The 13,127-nt window shown below is 40.2% G+C and overlaps 1 protein-coding gene across 6 annotated transcripts in view; it reads right to left on the reverse strand.

Annotated features, from left to right (window-relative positions):
• lrfn5a (leucine rich repeat and fibronectin type III domain containing 5a) overlaps positions 1-13,127 on the reverse strand; it is a 115,136-nt gene that overhangs the window by 55,584 nt on the left and 46,425 nt on the right. For all 6 annotated transcript variants that reach the window (XM_056393990.1, XM_056393994.1, XM_056393989.1 and 3 more), the window contains one exon: positions 2,592-2,698. The gene's annotated coding sequence lies outside the window, so the exon portion shown is untranslated. The remainder of the gene's footprint in view (positions 1-2,591; positions 2,699-13,127) is intronic.

The following is a 13,127-nucleotide window of genomic DNA, read 5'->3' on the forward strand; positions in this document are numbered from 1 at the left end:
TTTCCAAAGAACCCTGATGGTACCATTAGGGCTGCAACTAAGAACTGTTTTCATGATTGATCAATCTGCTGATTGTAATTCATTTTACAATTAATTGATTATTCATTTTGCCTATAGAATGTCAGAATATAATGTAAAAACATCCTTTGTAATTTCCTAAAACCCAAGATAGCATCATAAAAGTAGTTGCCTGGTCTGACCAACACTTCAAAGAGATTCACTTAACTCTAACAAGTGACACAGAAAAGCAAAAGACAAGCAAATGGTCAATTTTAAGAAGCTGAAGCTAGGGAATGTTTGGCATTATTGATTGAGAAATTACTGAAAAAATGTTTCATTGTTTCAGTTCTAGATTTCATACAGGAAGGTAAAGGTTAAAGGTGCTATTTTGTGGAATGTAGAATCCAGTGGTTTTTGATACTAAAGACTATAAGTCTGAATATCTGGGCCTCTGCTGCTTTTTTAGATGTTTCTTGAGTCCCCCAACTTTAAGGAAGTTCAGCTATAAATTGCTGAAGAAGCACTTTAGGTTTTCATGGTGTAGTCAAATTGTGCAAAACCTTCTAATTTCAAAGACATGAGTCCTAGAAAATGTAGATTTATTCTGAATACAACAACATATGGCTCAGCTCAGACTAAAGAGAGTAAAAACAAAAGAGCCTCAACTAAAATGGTGAAGTCCGTGGTGGACGACAGGATGATTATGAAATATTTACAATTTTATATTTATATCTAATCATTTGACCACAAAGACGCAGTAACTAAATGAAGAAGTCCAGGTATCGATGGGTTAATAATATTCCAAATACAACAGGAAGTCAAGTGAGGAGGAACGAACAGTGTGAAGCACATGCTCATCCTTTTTATAAGCTTTTGAGGATGACGACAAACGACGAGACTGTGAAAGACATGAGGGAGACATGTGCATTCATCGGGCCAAGTCGATACAATAGGCTGTGAGAATCCTCCACCTCTGGCTACGATTATATCTCAGCAAACACTCTTTATATTCATGTGTGTGCCATTTGTTCTGGTCAGAGCAAATTTCACATTTGCCTGAGGTGTAAATGTAGAGCTCACACACATACACACACACACACACACACACACACACACACACACACAACATACACATCATCATCTGCATCTCATCCTCTATCTCCACTTTGAGTAATCCAGTCAGTTATGAGAGCTCAGCGTCAAGGTTGAAAAGATACAAAGATTACAGCTTCAGTAATTGGCATGTTTTACGTAGATAGATGTATAGATAGACAGACAGACAGACAGACAGACAGACAGACAGACAGACAGACAGACAGACAGACAGACAGACAGACAGATAGATAGATAGATAGATAGATAGATAGATAGATAGATAGATAGATAGATAGATAGACTCTTGCCTCCTTCTCTTCCCACCTTTCTCTCTATCCTTTCCTTCTGCCTTCTTTTAGCTGAGTTCAGCACTCAGCCACATCCCAGAGGGACATATCAAGGTTAGAAGTGTAGATCTAAGAGCCAGCTGAAGAGAGGAAAAGCGATGGCAGGCTGGGGAAAAGAGAGAGAGGACAGGGAGGGGAGACGGACTCGGCAGCAGAGTCTCAGGGGGTGAGGAGGTTAGAGGTGGATTTCTGACAGAGGAAGCCGATATGAAGATGACAAGCTAGCATAATGTAGCCTGAAAACAATAGCGGGGAGATAAGAGATGATGAGAAAGGCCAGGTGGGAGAAAAGAAAAAAGTAGGTTTGCCATTTATTGGCAAAAAGGGAAGAGTGGTCACACCACTGAGGACCAGAGGCAGAGCTGATTCTTACTCAAAGCGAGCTAGCTTCATCTCCACTGTACATTCACACTTAGTTAAAACAAGACTGGTTCCCATTACAGGGCAAAACAGGGCTAATCCAATTTCCATGGCAAACTCAAAGACAATAAAACTATTCAGGTTTCCACTGCAGGGCCATACCAGGCGAAACGTAGCTTCCACTACATCTCCATTTCCACTACAAGGCCAAACTGAGCTGGCCTGGCATCCAGGTGACAGATGTGAAGCCTGTTGCCTTGACCCAGATCTAGCCTGCTTTACTTGAGCAATGTAACTCAAACCGTTGCTAAACAGTTTCAGGGCCTGGTTTCTGCTAACTCAAAAAAGAGGCTAGCCTGTCGCGAACAGTGCTGAAGAGAACATATTCCTATAATAAGCTTCCACAGCAGAATTCTCAAAAGAATACATGGAAGTCGACACTTTGGGATTTTGGTTTCTTTTAGAGGGTTAGATGAAAAGATTGATGCCCCTGTTTAATCTGTACTAAGATCTGTACCATGTGTTAACCACTGAGCCTTGGAGGTGCTTGTACGTTGATTTTGTTCCTTCTAGACAAAGCCAAGCTAGCTGTTTCTATCTGTTCGGGTGTTTATGCTAAGCTGAGCTAATCACCTTCTGGTTGTTGCTTCACATTCAACAGACACATATGAGCCTGTTGTCAATCTTTTCATCTAAGTCTCAACAAGCAAGCAAAAAGAAACACATTTTTCAAAATGTTAAACTATTCCTTTAAGCAAATCCATCCCAAAGACCAGAAAGTGATCTTACCTTCAGAGACGTAAAAGCGGATAACACTCTGCTTCAGGAATCACATGTTATTGTGGCTATAACATCATGGATGAGGGTGCAGGCCCAAAATCTTCTGTGTTCACTCACTAGATAAAAGAGATAAAGAACAGATTAGTCTTCAACACTGGACTCAGAAATCAACTAAAGTTCAACAAAAATATGACAGATAATGATACTCTGGACAATTCGAATCACATTTTGACAGCATGTTACATTTAGTCCATAGAGTGCCGCAAGAGTGAGTTCCAAAACCCGGAAATTAGTTGGCATTTTAGCAGTTCCAGGTTCCCTCTTTCCGAAGCCATCAGGTTTTTTTAAATGGTTTTTTAATTGATGCCTGAAATAAGGTCTGTGGTTGACACAAGCTCAAGACATGTCATGTTTCATGTTTTATTCTATGACATAAAATACATCGTAAAAAACCCATAGTCTGGATTTTTTAAGCTTTTTCATATTTTAAAAAAGGCAGATGGTAACAAGTGGCTAAAAGAGATTAAAGAGGTTGTAGGGGACGTCAAACATCATCACTCTAAATACGAAAACCGATCTATTCCCCAGTCCGCGTTGACAGCCTTGTTGTGTTTACACTCGCACTTTTATAAACTATTACTAACTTTCTAAAAGGAAAGGCTTTTGTAGAAGAGGTAAGCACTGAATCAAACTACAAGTTTGAAGTTTAGTAGTGGTGAGTTCTGTGAGGGTAGTGTAGCTGGTTTATAGACTAACATGAGCTTTTTACTTCAGGCGATTGTATTTAGGTTTCATATCGCAGAGCTTACGCTCCGCAGTAATGCACAAAATAGAAAAGATCCATTGGCTTTTAGTCAAGGAAACCAGGGTGATGCTAACTTCCGGGTAGGCCTACACAAATATGTCATACCTGCAGCTCTCTATTTGTATTGAATGTATTTATTTTGTTGTTGGCCTGCTGTACAGTAAGAGATGTACATGTATTTACAGCCTGACTGTTCAAAATCAGCTCACTTATCAATAAACTGCTTGTCTGACTTTTCAGTGGGAACTAAAGCGCTGCAATTGTACACCATTGAACCAGAGGAAGTGTGCTAAGTTGGGAGCACATGTCTTATAGACAGTCACCCCCCCCTTCATCACTCTCTCTCACACACACACACGCACACACACACACAACACACACACACACACACACACACACACACACACACACACAGGAAATCTGCCCTCAGATTCTGTTGCTACTGGATATCAATGACTTGAACAACCCTGACCATTGATCCAAAGATATCCCTCTTACACCGCCCCTCCTTCCTTCATCCTTCTTCCTTTCTTACCCCCCTTGCTTCTCTTCATCCTCCTACGACTTCACTTCTTTTTATCCCATTTTTTTCCCATTTGCATTTCCCTCCTGTCCTTTTCCCATCCATGCTTTACATCTTCCCTCTATCCCTCCCTCCCTCCCTCTCACTTTTCAGCTCTCCCTCCTTCAAAGGATAGAGGACACAGCTGAAACAAAGGCTGCTTCTGTACCAGCTGAGCCAGCAGGACGGAGGGAGGGATGGAGGGATGGAGCGAAGGATCAAAACGAGGCGTGGAGGAAAAGAATGAGGGCAAAGAGTAAGGTGGGAGGGAGGGTGAGTAGGACAGAGCGAAAAAAGAAAATGAAGCGGGGTCATGGGGATGCCAAGAGTGAAGGAAGGAGGGTGGACCTGAAGACAGAGAAGGATGTTACCAAAAAAAGCAGTTGAGTATGGAGGGAGGTAGAAAACAGGAAAAAGAGGATGAATGTGAAAGTGAAAAGGGAAAAGAAAACAGAGGGAGATAAAGATAAAGATGCAGAGAAGAGTTTGAGATTGCTCTCACATCAGTAGTGTAGTGATGTCTGATATCAGCAGGATCTCACACAGAAAGAGTTATCACAGTCAGCCTTTAATGAAATCTGCCTTGAGCAGCACAAACACACGCAGTGAATATCTACCTCTCCTAAAGCTGCCATCGGTTTGCTATCACAGGTACAATTGTCTATACACAAGCTATTACATGGATGCTTTAAAGTGCTGGTATAAAAAGTTACTGGACTTACAACATATTTGACTTTAAAATGCTGGATGGAGAGACAGATACGGCGGATAACATGAACTGAATGACGGGTAAGGGTTGTGATTTATTAATTCCCCACTCTCAATATGACCTTGGGGAAACAGAAAAGCCATAATCAAATAAGGATACGGTGCCTGTTTGTCAGCAAATCTGCGAGGAGCAGCAGGAGTGATTGACTGGTGTTAATGTGCAAGACCACACCCTGAATGCAGGGGCATGAGCTTTAAATCCACCAGGCACTGGTCAAAGAGATGCACATGCACAGGATAGGCACATAGAGTGTAATGTATAGACTGTATGTTCAATAATTTTACTTTTTTTCAAGATGCATTGCAGTCAAATAACACCAACGTGCGCATGATTCATCATTGTAAATACTTTTCTCATTTCCTTTAAAATCCAAAATGCTGTTCCATCCCAAATGTGACTATGACACAGACACGGCTACGTCTACAAAGTGGAAAGTGTTCCACCAATTTGCCTGAACAGCAGAATCTAGTCCAAGGCTATTACGTAACTCCACATCAAACTTTGTCCCCACAGCTATTTACAGACACAAACAGACAAATAAAAGTCATATACCTAATCTGATCTACCTCAACTGTCTAAAATATAATTTTTGTTTGTTTGTTTTTAAAAGCTTCTGTATCCTTGGAAAATTTTAGTCTCAAATATCATGCCTGTCACCATCAAATCTATTTTTCAGCAATCTGACAATAACAACAGCAGCAGCATTAAACTTTGATGAAATCCATAACAGCACAAAACATTAAAGTTGCAGACAACAGCATCACATAAACTGTGGGTCAGTGGTTAGCCTGTAAGTTCCACATGTGAAAAGACGACTGGTGCAATGCGACTGCTTGTAGTCTCACCCTGCGTCTCCGGGGTGACACTACATCTACTCAGTTTTGGTCTGATCTTCGCAAAGAGCGCATGTATCCATTAATGAGACGAGATACCTGGGGTGAAATGCCACCGTAACTTTACTCTACATGGGTCCCTGATGATGATGAAAGCTTTGAAGAGCCTCCACGTGAAACAAGAATGATAATTCAGTCCACAGAAAAAGGTCTCCTAAAAATAATTACTTTCAATTATTCAATACCTTATGTAACTTCAAACTAGGAAAAAAGGCATAACTAGGCTGCACAGCTGCAGGAAGTCTGCTGAGCTACTGCTTGTTTATTCTTTATCTGAGAGTTCACGGCATGGGTAGCGTACAGAGACTCTTCAGAAGGTCTGTGCAGTGAAAGTGAGGGTGTATGTATTGACCAATCATCGCAACATGATATCATCCTCAGTGCCATAAAGATCTGACGGTAACACAAGGTGCATGCTGGCACACATTCTAATAAATGGCTCCATATTTTAGAAAGTTAAAACAGTCCTCTCCTCCGCTTGAGTCGCCCATAAGGTCTGATGAGCTCTGCGGGGAGAGGAGCAGTGTATGTAAGTGCATAAATAATGTTACTAAGAAACTACTGCTACCAAGAGTTTGCAGTGAGGACACTAATTTCTCAGATGTCTCTACACTGGTTCGCTGATACATGGGGCTGATACTGGTGAAACTAATTTAGTCTAATTATTTTGATTTGAACAAACAATATCAGTGGTGCCGTCAAATTTGCCTTTCATTACTCACACGGAGCTATTAATAAGTTTTCCCGGCTGCAGCGAGCGAGTGCTGGCGATTGTCGCTTGACAAGATCTTTGGCCATCGTTGCGAGAGTTAACATTGGTGTTGCTTTCCATCACTGAGGACAGCTGTTGTTGAGTAAAGGAATGAAGTTTGATGCTGAACTCGTAACATTTCCTCAACACTGGTAAGTAAACGGCTGTTAATTCTAACGCTGGCTATGCAGCCATAATAACTCCTTTGACAAGTTGCCAACCTATGTATAGAAGGTTTTGTTAGCTTAGCGCCGGCAATATTTGGATGGAAACCTGGCAATACTGAAGCTGCTGGGTTCACACACCCTAAACAAAAGTAGGTTATTCCTGACTAAAGCATTGCAAACCAAAATATAAGGCAAAGCTACTAGTAGATAGATAGCAGCTAAGAAGACACAAATTAGACAACCTCTGAGTCATCGGCAGGCACATATATCCTGTTCTGGTAGAGGCAAGCCACTTCCCCTACACCTCCTGTCCAGCAGCAATCTGTCCTCTCAATACACAGAGACAACACTGATCTGATCATCCCTCCATTAAACTTCAAGTGAGACAGCAAACAAACCAACCCCAAAAATGTTGAAATAACTTCAGTGGGATTATTAACTGTAATGTAATTAAACTCTCTACTGCCTTATGGACCAACACTTCTAATAAAGATGTACAATGGTGCATTAGAGAGAGAAATCATTTATACACTGCAAACAAACTGAAATGAATACAGCTACTAATCAAGAGGAGCTGTTTAGTTGCATGTCGACCTTGATGGACATGAATCATAGATTGTTAATGTAGAGAATCTTATTGACAAGTTGTATTTTGATTACTGAAAGAGGCTATAGCTGAGATGCTGCTTTTAAAGCCAGATTTTGTTCGTTTTTCTTTTTTTCCTTTTTTTTTTTTTTTTTAAGTTTTCTGATTAGATAAGCTCCTAAATTTGGCAGTAATTCTATCTTTGATCTTTGCTGTGGACAGCCACGGCCACTGGTCCAACATTTTCCATTTGAGGGCCAAAAAAAACCCTTTGTTGTCTCAATAAAACATGATCCTGAAGGTTTATATGTTTTGTATCGAACATATACAGCTATAAAATTTTTAGCTACACTTAAGAAGTACTCTTATCTTCTATTTTTTAAAAGAAAGGAAATAACAATAACTTCTGTGAGTTCACCCAGGTGCCATATCCTTATGGGATCAAATTTCTGAAGCCTGTTTGGTGTGTAAAGCCGCATAGATGTAAAACTGCCAAGTATTACAAACACTATGTTTGTGTGAATGTGTGTGTGTGGGTGTTTGTGTGTAACGGTTGACCGAGTCCATGGATAGAGTCCATTGCCAGCCAGTCAGCCAGCGAGTCACTCCTCTGAATTATTGAAACAGGTCAGTAAGCAGCAGAACAGCTTCTGTATATGTGTATATGTGTGTGTGTGTGTGTGTGTGTGTGTGTGTGTGTGTGTGTTTGTGATTGTCTGTCTGCGTACATCACTGCACCGGAGATTCATAGCTTAAGCTTTCTGTTCTATCCAGGACTATATAGAAGGAATTAATGGCGGCGGCTTCTATTCATTTCTAAGCTTATAAATAGAAAACAGGAGCGGTGTCAAGTAGACTTTTTATTTTTTTTTGTACAAATGTAAAATATTGCAAATAGTGGATTAGTTGTGTTTCAAAGAGCTGCGCTTCCTAAATGCAGAGCTCCATCAGAAAAACATCCACCAGAAAAAAGCGGTAACGAGCACAGTCATATTTAGCAGTTCTTCAAAGGCCCCTCTGACTTTGCAGGAAGCTTCAGAACAATGTTGTGCTCTCACTTTATTCTGCTTCTCTGTTGTCCTGTGCTGTTTTGTTTTTTTTTTCCTTCAACCAAACAGCAGTTGGAATAAATACCACAGGCGACCAATGTTACTGGATGAGATAAATATAAAGACGGCAGGCAGAGCTTCTGATCTGTGCTGCTGCGATATTTAACGCACCAGTGGAACAGATGCACAAACAAGTTGTTGGACTTTTTGGTGCCTGAACAAAAAAAAAAAAGAAAAGAAAAAATGTATTAATGTTCTTCTAACATGAGCTGCTCCCTTTAGGTTTTTGTTTGGATCCATGTAGGTGTTAGATAAGATAACAAACGAGACATAAAACAAATATTGTACGGAAATGCGTTGGGGAAAAAATGTCTAAATAAGGTTTGAAAACATTATTTGTTAAGTACAGTTTCAAAACAGCCACCAACTGCAACAGCAAACTAACAAATCAAACAATAATTAAGACATCTGGTGCAGCTCAGATATTAACAGAGATGCTGGAAAAAGACCATGAGATGCATTTAACTAATCTCTAACAAGTAGAGAAGAGATCTGAGGCAAATTAGCCCAGAGGTTGATTTTAAAAAGAGGATATTTCAGACAAAATGTCACAAGCCCTCTGATCTTCAGGCTGTTCCTACTTTGTTTGGTCTGTTTTGGAAGAAGTATCATCTTTGCTGCACATCAGTTACAGTATGTCTTAAACAAACATACACACACACACAAACACACACACAGATGCAATCATCATATTGTCACGCAGTTCAAGAATACAGAACAAGCTCTGCTCTGTTCTATCTTCAGATGAATAACTGTATTCATTCCTTTGATTATACATCCATACTATTTTGAAAGCTTATTGCATGACAGCTAGAATAAGCCAATAAGCCAAGCTGTCTTTCTTGGATACACAAGATTTTCATCCATATGATCTTAAAAACAAAAATAAACAAACATTTGAAGCATGTGGGGCAGAATCTACATAATTTGGATGAAGCGTCTTTGTTGGCTTAAGGTATTTGCATTTTCACTACTCTTGGCCTGGAAGCTATCCTTTTATTATCACTATAAGGATGCTAATTGTTTTGTTCGCATATGCTTTCCTAATTTCATTTTTTTATTTTTCTGGATTTTACACCTTTATCGTTTGTTGATGCAAACCTCCAGTGGCAGGAAAGACCAATGCTGACTCAGCACCGTGCTATATTTGCACATCAAGAGAAACACGCAGGTATGGATCAGTGTATACAGTGAACTCGAAGATGAGTAAGTCTAATAAGCGAAGCGGTAACCTCAAGTCCAGCCCACTCAGTAGTAATAGAGCACAGTATGGACGTGCCCACGCATTTATTTACACACATTAACTCATCCAGTCACTCAGCACAGAGCTGCTAGAGGACTTCAGAGAGCTCTTATGTAACTGAGGTGTGGTCAATCACTGGTGGTTACACAACTCAGCTCGTGTGTGTGTGTGTGTGTGTGTGTGTGTGTGTGTGTGTGTGTGTGTGTCTGTGTCTGAATAGGTATTTTAACAACTGTATGAGTGTAACGTGGCTCACTGTAACAAAGCTACAACATTCACCAGCTGTGAAACTGGATTCAAAGCAAATAAACTACATTCCTGCTGAACAACAACAACACATTCAAACTCATCAGTAAACAATGACATCAGTGTCAACAACACAACAAACAGCAGCTGTGGCTGTGATCAAATCGGGGCTGCATGATATGTACAAAATTTCATGCCTCAATATTTATGCACTGGATAGTGATACAATATATGATATGACGATGGGTTCACACATTTGAATTTTTTAGGTATAGCAAGAGGGAAAATTAAATTCTTCAAAAAACAGCATAACAATACCAAACTGATGTAGAAAATGCAGTTACTTAAAATATTTCATTCATCAGAACAGACCAATCACTGCCTTAGGCTACATTAAAAATGAACAAAAATAATGAATCATTTCCAAACCTGTTCTGTTACATTACTCAATATGAGAAAATCTCTAAATACTTTGGATTACTTCAACATTGTCTTACATTTTAATGCAACATTATGAAAGTGGTATTCACATAATACTGCTCACTCAACTAGACTATTATTCAGTTGTTTTCTTCAACTGTATCAACCGTCCGAACACATCTCAGTCACCCTGAATGTATATCAACCCTCACTGTAGAGGTGCAATATAAGACAATAATTCATTTTCTGGAGCTTAAGTTTGAGTAATGTAATGAGGGTTGTCTTATATTTATTAAGACAATTACATGTTCAGTCATTACAACAGACATTCTTTTTGAATGGAGAGAGTACCAGTGACTTGTACCTTGTTTTGCATTATGGGTTGTTCGTAGCCTGTCACACAGCCAAGAATTACGTCCGTCACAGATGATGAGCTCAACGAGACTGAAGTCTGAGAAATGTTAATGTCAAAGGGAATAATTATAACAGGAATAAGAGAGAGAGGGAGAGGATTCGACTCCCTACAGTCACTCAGTCCGCTGACTAGAGGCCACAGGGAGTGAGCTGTCTATTGCAAAAATGCGAGGTGAGCATGAGAAATTTGATCTTGTCAATTTCCCTTTACGATATAAATATGCACAAGTTCATAGATAAGGATATGTTAATGACATATCATCCAGCCCTACTTCAAATGCAGCTCAGTTCCCCAGTAACTGGCTTAGTGCTTATTTACAAATTGTGTGGGTTTAGAAAATACCAACAGTTGTGGACTGACTTGATTTGGCAACAGCCATGCTGCTCAGGCTTCTGGTATTTTTTAATTTGACTCCTATCATTAATAAAACAAACCCAAAACATTGGCAAGGCTTCATTCATTGCCTAAAATGCTGTTCACACTACACATCACTGCGATAACTTCTTCATTTCCACACATTCACCAGCTTTGGCGTAGGACTGTCATTGCATCAATCAAATTTTGACCCGAAGCTTAAAAGCACACTGTCTTAGAGTAACAGCCTCTGTGAAGAACTAGCACTGTAACTATCAGTTAGTTTAATCATATCGATAAAAATGTGATCATGATGCTTGTAAATTGTCTAAAATTAATCATAAATGCCCAAAACATGTTGCCAGATCTCAGAGCCTTGTTTTGTCTGACCTTGAATAAACAAGAGTCTACAACCATTTAACCGTTTAGTTTTAGAGAAAACCAAAGAATGCGCCCTGATGATGGCGCTAGATGGAAAACAATTGGGTCACCACAAAAGTGAAACTCATGACGGTGCTGGAGAAAAAGTCAGGGGATCATCAAATTCAATAGGACTCATCCTCTGGAGACCATGAACGTCTGCGCTAACATCTGTGACAGTCCACAATGTAGTGGTACAGATTTTTCACTTGACCTACTGATGGTGCTACATGAAACATCATCGGTTTACCAAAGTCAGGGATTCATAGGATTCATCATCTTAGCACCACAAATGAATACCAAATTTAATGGAAATCCTTCCAATATTTGATGAGATATTTCACTGCCCAACCCACATTCATCTTTTCAGCCCTGCCACCGTTGTGGTAAATTTAAATTCTGAACTGGTGTCGATGCTCAAAGAAAAGTCATCACAATTAACTCAATAGTTGTTGAGACGTTTGAGTAAAAAACGGAAAACCAACCTCACGGCGGCATAGTCACAGGATTCATCCTCCAGGGACCATAAATGTTTATACTACATTTCATGTGAATCCATCTGGAATGACAGGCTAACATCGCTAGATCCCTGGATAGAAGCATGGAACTTGAAACTGAAAATAAAAAATAGCAAATCTTCACATTTGAGCATCTGGTGGGCTGTGGTGGTCTTAAGGTTAGAGGAGCAACCTTGTGACTGCAGGGTTGCTGGTTCCATCCCTGGACTGGACTGGCAGGATTAAATCTGGGTTGGAAAAAATGAAAGAGCAGCATTCATCCAATCCTCATCAACACCACTGTGGTGCCCTTCAGCAAGGCCCTCAACCCCAGTGGCAAGTCAGACTGCTGTTGTACTGCAACAGTCTGAAACTACCCTGAATAAATAAAGGTTTAAAAAAAAAAAAAGGACTGTAAGCATGACATTCATTCATTTGATAAATAACTGAAATTATTGATTATCAAAATAGTTTCCTATCAAAGGACCAATAAATTGACTGATCATTTCAGTATTGATGACTACACATCCCCTGAGGAAAAACCAGGTCTTGCTCTACATATGCATCTGGCAGAAAAAGTATCTGTTAAGTCTTCTGTGATGCCTGTTTTAAAAGCTTTAGAGTTGAGCAGAAAAATAAGCTCTCTAGGTGAAAAGGCAGCCAAGTCTGACAGGACGTGTTAAGTTTTTTAATGTTAGGGGGGAAAAAAAAAGGGTTGGATCTTTCCTTATTTTAAAACTCGTCTCTTACAAGAAAAAAAAAGAAAAAGGGGAATGATTAAACAACCGGGTGCACGAGGCAGCAATCGGAGAATCATATTCCATTATTCACAGCCTCACATCATGCTCTTATTTTATATCACATGCTGCAGCTCAGTGTGAAAATGTAAACACCAGATGACAGATGTGTGCATGAGAGTGTGTTGCGTGTGAGTTGGTGTGTGTGTGTGTGTGTGTGTGTGTGTGTGTGGGGGGGGGGGGGGGGTGTCTCTCCAGCTGGACCATCTTTCATCTCTGCATCTGTCATTCTTTTCCACTTCATTCCTCCATCTATGTGACTGCTCCCCACCCTACCCCTCCCCTCTCTGTCTCTCTCTTCACCTATCTGGGTGTCCATCCATCTCTGCCCACCACCGCTCTCTCTTTCTCTCTCTCTATCTCCCCCCTGCCCTCATCCCTCAATACATCTGGCTCGATCCACTCCTGTAGCGGGAGTTGTCATTGTGGAAACCTAAAATGTCTCAGAGGAAGTAAAATCCAACCCCTCTTTGTATTCCAGACGTTGAGATTTCAAAGCGCTGTAGAAAGA

Source organism: Seriola aureovittata, chromosome 13 (assembly GCF_021018895.1).
Source record: "Seriola aureovittata isolate HTS-2021-v1 ecotype China chromosome 13, ASM2101889v1, whole genome shotgun sequence".
NCBI classification, from domain to species: Eukaryota; Metazoa; Chordata; class Actinopteri; order Carangiformes; family Carangidae; genus Seriola; species Seriola aureovittata.